Consider the following 17,718-nt stretch of genomic DNA (forward strand, 5'->3'; position numbering starts at 1 on the left):
ACATTTATGATTTTTTTGTTTCTTTCTTTTTTTTTTTTTTCGCACTGCCCAGAAGATATGTTTGGCATATCTTGAAGAAGTGGAAATATCACCGTAATATCCATCAGGTAAAGCAATTTTTATCCTATTAGGAGGTCTATGAAAGACATGAAAAGACAAGAAAAATAATTTTAGGTTGAAGAGAAAATGTACATTAGTGTTACCATCTGCTTTGAAAGAATGCCACATAGATAAGAGTGAAAACCCATATGATGGTGATACCCTGTAAGAAACTGGAATAATGAAATTTTATTTCTTAAAGACAAAACTCAGAGATGCTTAAGAAAATTGGAAAATGCCAAGCAGACTGGCAGTGAACAAGACAGACATACTGTCTATGTTAAAAACAGAGTCTCACAGTGATAGACAGAGCTCTTCAACTACATTTGCTTAAAATATGATGCATGGAATCCATGAATTATCCTATATTACTCATTATAAAGAATATAGCTACATGTTTTGAATCAATAACTATTTTAATGAATGCTATTTGTAGTTAAATAAAAATGGGATTTCTGCTTTGGATGTTTGACTGTTGACAGATTTCAAACCCTACCATCCCTCCTTATCCTTCCTTCCCACAGCTAGGCCTGATAAGAGAGAATTGGTGTTCCCTCCTATGGCGCTAGTGTTAAAAATATGCAAATCCTGCCCACCTGGGCACTCTCCTCAGTTCTACTCACCAACTACAATAAAAGACAAAGCAGTTGTCCCTTCTGCTCTCTCAGATCATATTAAGACCTGTTTAAGGGTCTGTACTATTCTTGCAAGGAAGCCTAATATATAAGTAATAAATCTCTTCAGAACTTCTTGGTATATGTGTGGCATCATCAGCTCTAACATTTGAACCTAATTCTGTGTGGTGGTGCCTCCTCCCACCTTACAGGGTGACTATAACACACTTTTAGACATGAACATATACGTAAGATAATTCACATAAAACACATATGATAGAAGTTATAGACTATAGAACACATCCTAATGCAATATAGCTCACAAATGTTAACCTAAGAAAACATTTTAGCTTAGTCTTAAGTATACATTAGGTTAACTACTTAGATTAAATAGTTAAAGGTATCATTCTCCAATCACAATTTTATTTTCAATATATATATAGGTACTAAAACAGGAATTAAAGTTTAATGTTTAAATGAAATCCTTAACTAGGAGAGTCTGCAGTCACAATGATTTGTAGAATATAAATTATGAATGCTTCCTGAAGACACAAAATCTGCATATTAATAAGTACATTTAGAGAAGAGAAAAATATAATCATTAATTTTGTGCCTTGATTATTCAATCTTAACCTTGACAAATATTTACAGAATACAGGGTTAATAAGTTGTGGTACAAAAGAAAAAATACATTATTTTTGTTCTTCACTGAGTTAATTCACATGTTTCTATCTGTATATCTAGATATAGATGTGTAGCTGACTGGGATAGGAACTGATATATTGGATTAATATTTCTTCACTACTACATCTAAATGCAAGTTGATTCCAACCATGGGAGTTTAAATTAGTTATGCACACAGAGACATACAGAGACATGCATACACAGACGACATTGGTACAGACATACATGTATATATAGACTATTATATGATATATGTAAAATACAATATAGAACTATATTTATACATGTATTTATAAGGCACACCAAATTTAAAGTGCTCAGGGATACATGATAATATATACTCACATACTTTAATATATACAATATAATGCATTGCTTGATCATTCCTCCAAATATGGACATTTCTAATAAAAATAAATAAATATTTAAAAGGATCAATAATACTTCAAAATGCCTTCCAAAATATACGAGCTCTTAATATATTTTATCCCTGTTAGTGAAGATCTAAAAATATGAAAACCGAGTCTTCATAGCGGCAGCAATGAATCAAACCTATTACTGAGGCTTTAAGCCACTCCAGCTGCATATGAAGGAGGTGTGAAAAAATGAAAGTTCAATAATCTAAAAAAACATAGTGCCTTTCCGCACTTTGTGGGATGGTGGTGATTGTGGAGCACACAGAGTAGTATTCACTCAGTGGGTGATTTTTGCAATAGCAGTCTGATCTAAGACTAAATCCTAATCCAAAATTAAAACTCAAAATGTGTTTCATTGCGTCGGAGCCAACATTTTTCTAACATGTATTCTCTAACTAAGCTCCCTTAAATCTCTGATTGTCTTAAGATTTTACCTTATTTCAATGTACATCTTTAAAATATCTATTTTGCAAAAAAAGAAAAAAGATACCATTTTAAAACACATCTGTTTGGATGATTGCTTCTTATCTCACTATCTCATTTGGGAAATTGTAGATATTCTCTTACATATGGTAGAATAATAAAATGTAGGTGAAAATATCTCCAGAATATCATGTTTCTAATTGTGATAACCTGGAAGATACTTAACAGAATATAACTAGACAGATTTTTACTTTTCTAATTTGGGGTGCTAGAAGTGATTTAAATTGTGACAAACATTAATTATTATAGTAGCTGAATTTTCTTTTGGTGGAATACAAATATTAATTGCTATTTTTCATTCATTTAGTGTTCTGTCATTTAAAGAAAATAATACAGTAATAACTGATACTTTTTAAAGTGAACTCATTAATGAAAAAATCATAGTTTTAAAACTACTGAACAATTAGTAATTGTTAATCTATAAGTACATGGGGAAATAAATTAATAGTTTGAGCTAAGTCCTTTGTACTTAAACTACATCTAATAGAGCTTTGTTTCTAGAAGGCAACATGAGATATACAGGCTTATGAGGAACATTTTCCTAATGTTTGATACTTAACACAAGGATGAAATCAAAGCAAAGTAGGTTGCAAATATATGTGACCACTTAGATGACAATAAATGCTAAATAAAATTTCAAAAGTGTAAAACCAACATTTGTATATACCCGTTATGTTTATTGAAGCAATAGTCACAACAGCCAAAATTTGGAAATAGCCTAAGTGTCCATCAACAGATGAATGAAGAAGATGATATGTGTGTGTATGTATGTGTATATGTCTATGTTTATATAGGTGTGTGTATATATATGTGTATACACACAGTGGAATATTATATGATAAAATCTAATACCCCTTTATGATAAAAATATTTGACACACTCAGAAAAGAAGGGAACTTCTCAACCTCATAAACGGCATCTAGGTAAAAACCAAAGCTAGTATCAAACTTACTGGTGAAAGTCTGAAATTGTCCCTAAGATCAGAAACAAGACAAGGATGCCTACCTTGAATATTTGTTATTCTTAAGATGAATACTATCCAAATTGACTTATAGATTCAACACAAGACCTAACAAAATACAAGCTGTCTTTTTTGCAGAAATCAGTAACCTGATCTTAAAATTCCTCTGGAAGTTCAAATGACGCTTTGAATTTTCTGTACAGAACAAGATTAAGACAGAAGTACATAATTAGAGGACTTACACATCCTGATTTTACAACTTACTGCAAAGCAATAGCAATCAAGAATGTGTGGATCTGGTATAAAACTAGGTTTATAAATCAAGGGTATGAAATAGAAATTCCAGAAGTTAAACCTATAGATTTTATAGTCAGTGATTTTTACTATCCAATAGAGAAAGAATATAAGATAGTCCTTTATATAAAGAAGTTATGCAACTCAATACTAAAACGCAAAAAGCTCAATTAAAAAATGGGCAGGGGACCTGAACAGTCATTTTCCCAAAGACATACAGATGGCCAATAGACACATAAAAAGATGCTCAACAACACTCATCTTCAGGGAAATGCAAATCAAAACCACAAAAGGATATTACCTCACACCAATCAAAATGGGTACTATCAAAAAGACAAGAAATGAGAAGTGTTGGGTAGGATATTGAAGAAAGAAAACCTGCGTGCACTGTTGGTGGGAATGTAAATTGGTGCAACCACTGTGGGAAAGATATGATGGTTCCTCAAAAAATTAAAAATAGAAATACTACATAATCCAGTAATTCCACTACTGAATATTTACCAAAATATCCCAAAACACTAATTTGGAAAGATTTATGCATCTCTATGTTTATTGTAGCATTATTTACAACAGCCAAAATACGGAAGCAATCGAAGTATGGTTCCATAGATGAATGAATGAAGGTGTGATATATATACATATATATACATATGTATATATGCAGATGTATACACACAATGGAATATTACTTAGTCATACAAACAAATGAGATCTTGCCATTTGTGATGACATAGATGGACCTAGAGGGTATTATGCCAAGTAAAATAAATCAGACAAATACCATATGATTTCACTTTTATGTGGAAAACAAAACAAAACAAAAACAAATGAAAACCCCACAGACATTTATAGAGAGAGAACAAACTAGTGATTGCCAGAAGGGAGATTGGTAGGGAGATGTGCCAAATAGATAGGATTAAGTAAAAACTTCTAGTTATAAAGTAAGTCACAAAGATGAAAAGTACAGCATAAGAAATATTAGTCAATAATTTTGTAATAACGTTTTATGTTGACAGGTTGGTGACTATGCTCAACCTGGTGAGCAATGAGTAATATATAGAATGGTCAAATCAATATGTTGTACATCGAAAACTAATATTACATTGTATGTTGACAAATAAGTAAAATATAATTTTACTTAATCAATTGTAAAATAACAAATAAGTTTTTTCAACAAATGTTGCTCCGGCAACTGAAAAAAAATAAGTAAATAAAAGAAAAAATAGAAAAGAAAAATGAAATTGGACCTCATCCCATGCCATATGCAACAATTAATTCAAAGTGGATCGATGATCTAAATATAAGATAAACTCAAGAACAGAAGAAAACAGTGTAATTCTTTGTAACCTTGACTACACAATATGTTCTTATATATGACACATAGGGCACAACAATTAAAGGTGAAATAAAGTGGACTTTCTCAAAAATCTCCTTTAAAGAAACATCATGAAGAAAGTGAAGAGAATTTATATAATATATTAAAATACTTGGAAATTATATATCTGATGAGGTTCTAGTATCCAGAATATAATTTTAAAGTCTTTAAACTCAACAACAAAAGAGAAATAAGTGAATTTGAAAATGAACAGAAGATTTGGGTAGGAATTTTTCCGAAGATTTACAAAAGGCTGATAAGCACAGGAAAACATGCTCAGCATCATTAGTCATTCAGGACATGTAATTTGAAACTACTATGAAATTTCATTTTGTATCTATTATAATGGTTAAAATTAAAAACAGATGATAGCAAATATTGGCAAGAATGTGGAGAAACTGTACTTCATGTGTACTGCTAGTAGAAAGTATTTCCTCAAACAGTTAAATGTAAAGTCATCTTGTGACTTAGAAATTCCATTCCTAGGCATATACCTAAGAGAAATGAAAATGAATCCACATGTTTCACACAAGTACATATTGTACACAAGAAACATCTAAATGTGTTCATAGAAGCATTGTGCATATCAGCCAACAAGGAAAAACAATCCAAGTGGTTGTCTAATGTATAAAGAAATTATCTATCCATGTAATGAAATATTCATCTACCAAAATAAATGAAATACTCAAATCCTTCAACATGAATTAACCTTGAAAACATCATGCTAAGTGAAAAAAGACACAAAAGGACACATTATATGATTCTATTTACATGGAAGGCACAAAATAAGCAAAGCAAAGGATAGGAAAGATTATTAGTTCTTGGTGATTATTAGTTCACCAAGAAGAGGAAAGGAAGGAATGGTAAATGAATGCTAACGAGTGCAGTAATTTTTTTGAAGTAATAAAAATGTTCTTGAACTAGATAGCAGTTATGATTGAACAACCTGTGATTCTAAAACAAATCACTAAATTATACATTTTAAACCGATACATTTAATGGTATGTGAATTGTACCTCCATTAAAAAGTGTTTTATCTCATTCTCTACTCTCTACTACAAGATGCTCTCTTTTCAAAATAAGAAAAAAAAAAACAAAAACAAAGTAAGAACAAGTGTACTGAGGAAAAGGTAGTATTAGGATCAGACATTGATGATGGAACTAACACAGAATTAAAAACAACAATACATTAAAAGTTCTGATGGGAAAGGTAGATAATACACATGATCAGATGATACATTTGAATGAAAAGATGTAGATTTCAGAAAGACTTGAGTAACAATTCTGCAAATAACAACCAAAATCTAACAGAGATAAAGAGTGTCTTTATAGACTCATCTATAATTGACCTGGCTGAGAAAAGAATCTGAACTTTAAGATAAATCAGTAAGAATTATGTAGTCTTAAATCCAAATAGAACAAAGTGTGGAAGAAGGAGAAGGTAAAGAAAAAGAGAGAAGAGGAGGAAGGAGGAGAGGGGAAAAGGAAGTGGAAGGGAAGGATAAAGAAAAATGTGCTAACATACATATTTTTGTAATCGCATAATACCCTACACAAAGCCACATACCTCACAAATGGGAAAGTTGTATTTTACAGTGTTTCAAACTTTAAAAAAATGTTTTATTTATTTGAGAGAGAGAGAGAGAGAGTGAGCAGAGGGGAGGGGCAGAGAGAGAGAGGGAGAAACAGACTCTCCACTGAGCAGGGAACTCAACTCGGGGTTCAATCCCACAACCCTGAGAACAGAGCCTGAGTTGAATGTAGACACTTCACTGACTGAGCCACCTCAACTTTCAAACTTCTAACTCAGATATTATACAAAGTATCATATTGTCTTTCAGGCAACCATATATACACTGTAGTAGACTGGATAAATTAATGCCAGTTGCATGACAATCCCAAATCTTTGGCTTAACCTGACTAAAGTGTCTATCTTTGCAAAGTCCAGTACTTCTCCAAACCCAGAGTTAATCTACAAATGGTACCCCAGAGTTCAGGAGAACCTTATTATTTGTTATTCTTCCATAACAGGAGAGAATTTGGTATATCTCAAAAGATATTTTATGGCCAGAATTGGATATTGCATATAATACTTCTGCTCTTATTCTACTGAATAGAACCCAGTCACATAACCCCAGTACAAATGCAAGTGATTGGGGCATGCCTCTTACTTATTTGGCCAGGAGGAGAAAATGAATGTGATGCATATTTAGTCATTCTCTATGAATATATACATATCATGTACATATGTATATGTGGTATCTGAATTTACACATGATTGCCCTATATGTGTATATAATATCTAATTATTAACACTTAGATATATCATTGTTTTCTTTTTTATATATTACTTTTCTCTTGTTGCACAATAGTTAACCCAAACTTAGTAGCTTAATAGAAAAACAATACAAATTTATTACTTCAGTTTCTTTGAGTCAAGAGTCTGGACACTAGGTGAGTCCTCTGTTTAGAGTCTCAACAGGTTAAAAATCAAGATCTTGGAAAAGGCTCCAATCTCATTTGAAGCTTGGAGTTGTCTTCCAAGCTCACATGTTGCTGGCAGCAATTAATTCCATGTAGAGGTAGGAGTGGGTCCTCAGATCCAAGAGACTATTATTCCTGCCATGTGGCCCTCTCTAGAACATAATATTTTGCTTTTTCAAGTCCAACAGTAAAAGCAGACATACTGATTCAAAACTCTTCAATTTATTTGAAATAGCTCTTTAAATTCTCTTTTTAGGGGCTCGCATGAGCCTCATCTTCTATAGGTAATCAGTTAAAAGGATCCAAAGGCTATACTCTAAACTTGTTTCTCATACCATATGGTGGGCTATCAATGCTCTCCTTACTACTGGAAACAGAACCATTAGTGTCTTTAAGTATAATCAAATTGGAAAATCAATTCCAGAAAAATCCAAAAAAATTTTAAATAACACATCTTTAGGATTCTGTTCTTCTGGAATCAGTTGTGGTATCAAAATACTATATTAGCTGGGTCCAACAATAGAACTAGGGGGAGAATAATATAATATAACATATTATATTATATTATTATATTATGTTATATATGAATTGGATGCTAAAGCAATTGTGAATATTTGCCCAACAAGTTCAAATATGGATACTGACTCAGCAGGTTCAGAGTTGGAAATGTCATGACCAGGTGAGAACCACAGAAACACGGGCCAAAGCTGTTATACTAGTGGGTATCTCTTTCTCACTAAGAAGGTCCTAATCTCACTTTTAAGAATTTACAACTAGAGAGTATCTTTTATAGTCCATCCTACCCAGACATACTAGAAAAGGAAATCTGGGGCACATAATTTACCTAAGCTAATCTGACAAACGGCCAAGTCGTTTTAGTCTACTCTGATTTAGCACTCATACACATCTCTTTAAACAGCACCTAATTTTAAATACAGACAATAACAAATTAATATTTCCACCTATAAGATACTAGGCCTTTCCCCAAAAAAGGATATAGAGTCTTTGGATGATATTCCCTTTTCTCCATTGGTATCCAAACCCCTGACTACCCAGCCAAATCAGTAGCTATAGCCCATGCATAATAGGATTTTATTTCTGACCATCTCTTTCCAAACAAAACAAATAAAACAAACAAATAAATAAATAGATCTCCTAACTGGGAATTTTCTCAATTAATTAATTCTTATTGGGAATCTGCCCAATTAGGAATTTAGAATAACATTTTTTTAAAAGATTTTATTTATTCATGAGAGATACAGAGAGAGGCAGAGACATAGGTAGAAGGGAGAAACAGGCGCTTCAGGGGAATCCCGATAAGGGTCTTGATCCTGGGACTCCGGGATCACACCATGAGTCAAAGGCCGACTCTCAATCCCTGAGCCACCAAAGGTCCCAGTATAACTTGCTAAAGTATTCCCAATCATAGAGCATTAAACTTGCAGAAAGCTGTAAGGAATATTTCAAGAAATACATTTCTCAAGCTTAAATTCTAGTTTGGCCCTGAGGAACAGTGGTAAAGAGAAATCCTCCTGGTGACAGACCTTGAGCCATGCATTTTAGCTCTGGAATTTGATTTTATCCTACTTACAAGCAAACTTGGCCTGTTACTGTTTCATGCATGTCAGCAGATAACATGAGATTCTCAGGGGGAAACAATGGTCTTTATTATCACAACACAGCAATGAGCATAAGTGTTAGTATATTTGCATTAGTTATTCTTGCTCCTCATTCACTGTGGCAACCTGATAAACCCAAGTGGATGTTACACAAGCAATGGATTTGCATCACAGCTGAAGAACACTGAGTTTGGGGAATCTATTGCTTTTATACCAGTTAGTCAGACAGCCTGATCCTTGGCTGAAGGAAGGGAGAAGCATTACCTCACTTTCCAATCTTCAGAATGAGAAAAAGCCTAGTGGCGTTGGGTTTGCAGTCTGGCACACCCAGGAACACATATAAAAGTGCAAGAGACCCAAAGTGTACCATCCCTCCAAACACTATATTTTATGAATCATTTTCATTCACTTATTTATTCATTCACTTGTTGCCTTTTTTAATCTGTTCTATTTTTCTTCATGACATTTTCATCAATATTTCCTATCTGTGTCTCCCATCTGAAGAGAAGATCTAAGAAAGCATATTTTGTTGTTGTACTCACTTTTATCCCTAGAAGTATTCCTTGCTCTTTATGTTTTATGAAATATTTGTGGTTGAATTTAAATATTTATTTCCTGAAAGCTGACTGCTTTTCTTGGTACCAATGACATAGCAATTAACACGATGAGCAAGGTTTCTATTTAAACCCTTAAAATCTTTATCAGTAAAGTATCTATAATAGTGTCTATCTCGTGTTGAGATGATTTAATGAATAATACAAGTAAAATTTTTGGTAGAATTGCTGTCCCATAGTGAGTACTCAATTAGGTATCAAAATATGCTACTATCAATAGTTCTTGCACTATTCACACTTTATACTTTGAAAAATTTTACTACAATGTTTTTTCTTTTTATTTTTTTTAAATTTTTTTTATTTTTTTTAATTTATGATAGGCACACAGTGAGAGAGAGAGAGAGAGAGAGAGAGAGGCAGAGACACAGGCAGAGGGAGAAGCAGGCTCCATGCACCGGGAGCCCGACGTGGGATTCGATCCCGGGTCTCCAGGATCACGCCCTGGGCCAAAGGCAGGCGCTAAACCGCTGCACAACCCAGAGATCCCCTGTTTTTTCTTTTTAAAATAAAACATTGAAACACGCAAACTTGTATAAAAATAATACAATGCAAGTTAACTGATGTAAATATTTTACTTTCCTTCCCAGAATACTGTTAAATTAAAAAAGAGTCACAAATGCAGCCAATACACCATCCAGTACTGTCCTCTCTTCTCCCTCTCCAGAGGTAACTACATCATGTCCATCCCTGTTCTTGAATAATCTGGATTTTAAAAATACTCTTACAGGGCAGCCTGGGGGGCTCAGCTGTTTAGCACCGCCTTCAGCCCAGGGCCTGATCCTGGAGGCCTAGGATCGAGTCCCACATTGGGCTCCCTGCATGGAGCCTGCTTCTCCCTCTGCCTGTGTCTCTGCCTCTCTCTGTCTCTCTCTGTGTCTCTCATGAATAAATTAAAAAATATATTTTAAAAAATAAATAAATAAAATAAAAATAATCATATAAATGTCATCATGCTGGAAGTAGCGTTTTGTAACTAACTTTCAGAAATTTAAATCCAAAAGTATTTCTTTAAGGCATGTCAGATCTTCATCCTTCCTGAATTATCCCAATGATATATTTCTGAGTGAAAAAAAATGTGAAATGGTAACTGAATTGGTTACAATAAAGTTATTTCACCTCCCAAAAAAATCCAAATTGAAAATATTGACCCTTCATTTCCTTTAAGTCCCCACAGTTTCTCTGTCCTTACAAGCGTTGCAGATTTTATTGTCCAAATATGAAATCTACAGGTTTTTTTTTTTTTTAAGTATTGGAAGATTCTAACACTAAGCAATGTTCAGGCTGAGCAGATCTCAACACTGGCAAATGCACGTTTGAGTTAATGTTAAGGAAAAACCATTTATAAAGAGAAATGCCTTCTTTCTATTAGTGGGAGTTATCTTTAATCATTTTTATTATAATTTTAACATTATAGCCAGTAAACATGATCATCAAGAACACTGTTTTTAGTCCCCACAGAATGAAAGAACATTCCAAGAACTTTTCATAGATACGGTTTGACTTATTGGAAAAAAAAAAAAAAAACAATGCATAGTCTTTCATCCTACTAGTTTGACAGCTTGTTGTATTTCCTTTAAAAATACATCTTTCTGCAAAATGTCACAATATAACTAACACATAAAATTGTTTATATTTAGACTATAGAAAAACAGGGAAAAATTAGTGTGATTCAAATCAGGCAATAACGATAATTGAAAAGAATACAACTATGATCATACAAATTCTGGACAAACTATAATGACTCTTAGAGAAATAAATATTCTATGATATTGAAAAATGTCACCTGTCTCTAATATCTATCTTTCATGTATAAATATGGTTGAGGGAGTAATATCTGTCCTTAACCAATGTGATACAAACTTATTAACAAGGTCATCTGTCATTTGTATTTTCTTTGAAATTGTGTATTTTAGTTTGTTTTATGTCATATTCAGGAAATAAGAATCAAATATTAGAGGAATGCTAGAGGATCATGGCTATTAAGTATAAATTTACCATAATATATTTTATTTGGTTGGCATAAACTTTTATCTTAGAGTTAGAAACACCAGCCAGGATATATAATGTGAGCATAGCTTCAATAATAGATGGTACTAACAGGATAAATTGGTGAAAATTCCACAAAAAAATAGAATTAATAAAAATCAGTAGTCCCTAAGCAGTATGATTTTTTTCCTTCCTGTGTAGTAAAATAATGAATCGTAAATCAGAAGGTGTTTTCAATGTCTAGCCTTCTCTCTCTATTTTACATACATATATCACTTTCATCATGAGGAAATGAATTTTCAGGTGATTATGTAATGAGATTTAAATATGTTGGCATCACTCTTTCCAATTTTAATGGAAAATAAGACATAAAAAGTGTGTATTCTTCACACTATTACAAGATAGCATTTTACACAGAGAACTGCAGATAGATTACAAGACTTAAAAGTCTAACATTTTTAGAAATAGTATAAAGAGCATCATTCATTAAATAATGATTTATTGAGTCTAATTATAAAGTATTGTGTTCAACTACTAATGTTTTTTCAACTCAACAAGTAGCTATTCTCTATTAGGACTAAAATAATAATCAAATACCTAAATCAGATTTGAGAAACAGTTGTGATATGCATCACAAAAGTATAAAGATTCATTCTTTTTAATTTTTTCAGTGACTTATTTAATAGTGGCTTATCTATGAATAATTTCATTGATGAAGACAATGGATATATGAATAAACAACATCAAATTAAAATGTCATATACTTTTAAGTATGAATAATTATGAATGTTATACATTCTTCATCCTTACTTTTCTTGACATTTTGTCTCAGGTTTTTAAACTCTTTTTGAGCAAAATTTCCAAAGATCATCCTTCCATTCCTTTCAAGAGTTTATGTTGTTAACTTTTTTTCCTCATTGTGTATGTGTGTGTGATTAAAGTATCAGTAATTCCATGATTCTTAGATGTGCAATCAGGTGGCTGACGTCAGAGTTTGGTCAGTGTTATATATTGTTTTCACCCACATTTCTTTCCACAAATTAAAAATAATGCTGCCTTATCACAAGTTCACTTTGATTTGCAAACTTATATTAGGGAATGATGCTGTGATAAATAAATCTCTTGCTTAGATTTAAAATTAAAAGTTGCAATGTAATCCCCCATTTTGAGATAAATTTATACAGGAAAGAAATCCCTGAATTACTAGTCATGCGACATATGAAACCATAGCCTCCTTCTTTCCTTTTTGAATCATTCTTACTTCTACGTCTCATGTAACTGGATTCAATTTCTTTAGTATTCTTTTTTTTATTTTTTTACTTTATAATAAAATAAATGTGCATAGTAAACATTCATATTACACAAAGTTCAATTTAATGTAAATTAGTTGTATTTTATACATACAAATCTTTCAATTGTAGAAAATTACCAGCCTTCATAAAAGCAAATAAAAATTCTAAACATATATATTTAATATTATTTTAATTTTAAAATTATTGGGTAATTGTGATGGACTTGATCTGTTTAATTATTAGCAGTTTGTGCATATCTGTCAGTACCATTATTTTACACATATCAAAAATAAGTTCATTATGTCAACACTTCTACTTATAGTAGTAAATGTTTACCTTCCCAAGGAAAAATAGATTCCTATCTATTAATTTGTAAAAAAGTGACAGCAATAATTTTGTGGTGAATTTTGTACTTGTAAAAATCTGTGAAACTACTGATTTCTATGATATGATATTGCCTATGCTTTAGAATTTCTGAATTACGTAACTTTACTGAAAAAGGTACAGGAGTTTTACATAGAAGAAAATAATCTTCCAAAAACAATTTATTTTCATTCTGAAACCTGTTTGATTAATGAGAATATAGCAGCACACAGAGACTTATAGTTATGTACTAACAATATGAATATTTTATCATTAGTTTTTCAAATCAAAAGATTACCCATACAATAACCTAAACCTGTTTCATAATAAACTTTGATATTATAAATTGTGTACTTTTATTTTCAACAAGATGATATCAAAATTTAGAGAAAAATATTGCTAAATTCAATTTTTTAATTGTGAACTGTGTGGTCCTAGCCATGAAATGATATTCAAAAGGAAAAGCCCAAGTTAAAGAAACATTTATTGAAAACCCATTAGGTATTGTTCTCAGGTGATGCATAAATAAATAATGCAGTCTCTCACCACAAGTTTGTTAAAATATAATGGAGAGAATAATATGCAAAAACAAATGATTACTAAGTGATATATTAAGTATTAAACTAGATTATAATTGACATTCTTTAGGAACATGATAATCTACCTTTTTATCAAGATAATAATATTTTTCATAAAGGAATTGGCATTTGTTCTCGAGGTTAAAAGAGACTATTTTTATAAGCCTTGCAAGTGCGAAACCACAGGGAGAGATGGTAAATTAAGAGTGGATACAAACAAAATGCTTACAATTTTGCCTCAGCCAAAAAGGAAGTTGCCAAAGGATACATGGATGGCATGGTAGGGCTTTTAAAACTAAGGGTGTAATCAAGAATTTACTCCCAGAAGCTTTTAAAGCTTATATTAGGGATAACATAGAAACATGGTTCAAATTTTAAATATACACAGAGCCTACTATGCCTAATACTACTGTGGGGACAAGAAAATCGTTATTTTTCCTGTAAGAATGAGGATATCCAGCTTTTCTAAAAAATTGGGATATCTGACAACACTGATCCAACATTTTTCAAAGATAGCAATTGGTAGGGGCTGTTTTCTGCATTAAGCAGGGCATGGTTCCTCATCCAATATATTTTTTGTACCTCCTTGTGGTTTCTATGACATGATGATAAACTCAGTTGCTATTTACCATTGCACTAGATATATTTGGTCCTGATAGATCTTAGAGTAAAGTGAAATATTTTGGTACCAATCTCTGCCAGAAGTTCAAAGTCACCATATACACCATGAAGGTTACAGTGTTGTATAAAAGAGGATATAATATTCCCTTGGGGAGAGTGTAATACTCAGACATGTTTATGTAAAATATGTATCTGAGTTAAAATAACAAATCCTGAACATATTATTAACCAATCTTCATATCTTCATCCAATATCTTATTTACCTAACTCCTCTAGTTATTTGAGTAATAAATTCCGTTTTCAGAAAATACAATATTAGCTGAAAACTCACTAAATTATGGATGAAAGGATGAAACAATAAATTTGGTTACTGGGATCCCTGGGTGGTGCAGCGGTTTGGCGCCTGCCTTTGGCCCAGGGCGCGATCCTGGAGACCCGGGATCGAATCCCACATCGGGCTCCTGCTGCATGGAGCCTGCTTCTCCCTCTGCCTATGTCTCTGCCTCTCTCTCTGTGAGACTATCATAAAATAAATTAAAAATTAAAAAAAAATAAATTTGGTTACTATGACAAGATATGATAGAGAAAGAAATATTGGTACTTTCAGTAATCATAATGAAATGTTAAATGTCATTCCCACAGTTCATATCACTTCAGCATCTCTAAACGTATGGAGATTTCCTTTAATTCACAATCATTCTCTTTATATTAAATGGAAAATATCTTTATAGACTACACAAAAAACCTTTTGCATTAGTGTATAACTTTTGTTGGTAGATTTGATCAGTCAGATATATTTTTACCTGTGTAAACTTTTACATATCCAAATATATTTTTACATACCCATCCTTCTTTGGCTTTGGAAACCAAATGGTGTATATTATTCTTGGCTACCCTTTGGCAAGAAAACAAAATAAAAACAAAAAAATAAAACCTCTTCAAGAATTTCTTATACTGTGATTCTTTTCTGAGAATCCAGATAAAATTACATTCTATTTTTATACAAATTGCATAGGAGGCAATTCCAAAACTAAAGCGTTATCCCTTTCTAATTTCTAGCCTTCATATCAGTATGTGATCTACATAATTAAAACATTCCTTGATTCCTTTATATATTGTAATTCACTCCTTCAGTAAGCAGGATATTTTAGGTAGTAATTTATTAAATAATCACGTTACAAAAGTTAATAATCCATATTCTCTTTTTATAAAAAAGATTATTCAATAGATAAGCAAACAATATACAACATAATACGTTGATATGTAGAAGGTAAGAACCATAACCATAGTATAATACTCAACATTCATTAAAATTGCATACACACACACATGCACATACACACACACCCCACATACAATAGAGTATTTTTCAGCCATAAAATGATTGATATCTTGGCATTGCAATATCTAGAGGATATAATGCTAAGTAAAATAAGTCAGAGAAAGACAAATGTCATATTCTTTTACTCATATGTGTGCACTTTAAGAAACAAAACACATGAACAGAGGGAAAAAAAGAGACAATTCAAACCAAATCAAAACCAAACACAGACTGTTAACTATAGAAAACAAACTGATGATTACCAGAGGGGAGGTAGTGGGGATGGGTTAAAATAGGTAAAGAGGATGAAGAATAGACTTATATTGATGAGCACTGAATAAAGTATAGAATTGCTGAATCACTGTATTGTAAATATGAAACTAATGTAACGCTGTATGTTAACTATAGTGGAATTAAAATAAAATTAAATAAAAATTATATGCTCTACCTTAGCACTTGTGACCCAGTTAGAAAATACGGTGATTAAGTATTCCCTTATGTGTTTTTATGTGATTTAATACCTAAAATATAGATTATGCAACAATGGAACAGTGAAATATTAAACACTGAATAAAAATGTGTATTATGCAACATCATGCTATCAAGAAAATAAATTGACATTATTTAAAACAAATAATAAATTCTTAAAAATTTAATAAAATTATTTGCTGTATAGAGATTTAAAATCCCTAATTCATATAAATCAAAGCACAATTAGGGAATAAATTTATTTAATTCCTAATGCTTATAATGATGTAGTCTAGACATAGTAACAATCTCAATTAAAATGTTTTAACTATATAATATGATGAAATAGTGCTTGCCTTGTAATAGTTCTATTTTTGAAATGATAGATTTTATCACTTAAAATTGGGACATATGCATAAATAATTTCTAAAATGATTTTTCAGGATCATTTCCATTAAGATGAAAAGATGAAAATTGCATTACAACCACATTAGGGTCAATTAACAAAAATTTTTAAACAACCACTACTGTTTTCACTTATAGATGATATCTTTTTAAAGTCTTGTATGATTTTGCAATCAACAAAAGTTTTAACTTTTTTTTAAGATTTTATGTTATTTGAGAGAGAGACAGAGAGAGCAGGAGCAGGGGGAGGGGCAGAAGGAGAAGCAGACTCCATGCTGGGCAGGGAGTTCCACGTGGAGCTCCTTCCCAGGACTCTGGGATCATGACTTGAGCCTAAGGCAGACTCAACCAACTGAGCCACCTGGGTGCCCCAAGTTTTAATTTTCTAAAAAAGTAAATGGATCTTATAAAATACATACTTTGTATTATTTTAGAAGAAATTTCTTAAACTTGATTGTCATAGATTTCTCATTTTAAAATAAAATATTAATATTAATATTAATAAAATATTAATATACAAGTTACTCTGCTTTTTCCTTTCAACTGTCATTTCCCACCCATTTACTAATGAAGAAAGTCATATATTGAAGATTATTACTAGTATGTCCAATTCTCTCATTCTTCAGATATCAATACTCTGAAAACTCTTATCTTCCTAAGAACTTAAAGAACAAGAAATCAAGGAAATTACAAAATATAATGCAGTAACTGTACATGGAGTGTGTATATTAATTTAATGTATGTTGTGTGTTATAGTTTTAAAAGTTGCTTCCCACTTGCTCATAACAGAACATTTAGAACAACACAGTTCTTTTTTTTTTTACGATTTTATTTATTTATTTATTTATTTATTTATTTATTTATTTATTTATTTATTCATTCATTCATTCATTCATTCATTCATTCATTCATTCATGAGAAACACAGACAGAGGGAGAGAGAGGCAGAGACACAGGCAGAGGGAGAAGCAGGCTCCATGCAGGGAGCCTGACCCCGGACTCCATCCCTGGACTTCAGGATCACGCCCTGGGCCAAAGGCAG

At 31.9% G+C, this 17,718-nt stretch overlaps 1 long non-coding RNA gene across 9 annotated transcripts in view; it reads left to right on the forward strand.

Moving 5' to 3' along the window:
• LOC144287958 (uncharacterized) overlaps positions 1–17,718 on the forward strand; it is a 74,269-nt gene that overhangs the window by 42,757 nt on the left and 13,794 nt on the right. For 5 of the 9 annotated variants that reach the window (XR_013355835.1, XR_013355836.1, XR_013355839.1 and 2 more), the window contains exon 5: positions 53–107. This is a non-coding gene — a long non-coding RNA (uncharacterized LOC144287958). Of the gene's footprint in view, positions 1–52; positions 108–2,797; positions 2,879–17,718 lie in introns of all 9 variants that reach the window. The other 4 variants (XR_013355838.1, XR_013355840.1, XR_013355842.1 and 1 more) reach the window with 2 other exon arrangements.

The sequence above is a fragment of the Canis aureus genome, chromosome 17 (assembly GCF_053574225.1).
Source record: "Canis aureus isolate CA01 chromosome 17, VMU_Caureus_v.1.0, whole genome shotgun sequence".
NCBI classification, from domain to species: Eukaryota; Metazoa; Chordata; class Mammalia; order Carnivora; family Canidae; genus Canis; species Canis aureus.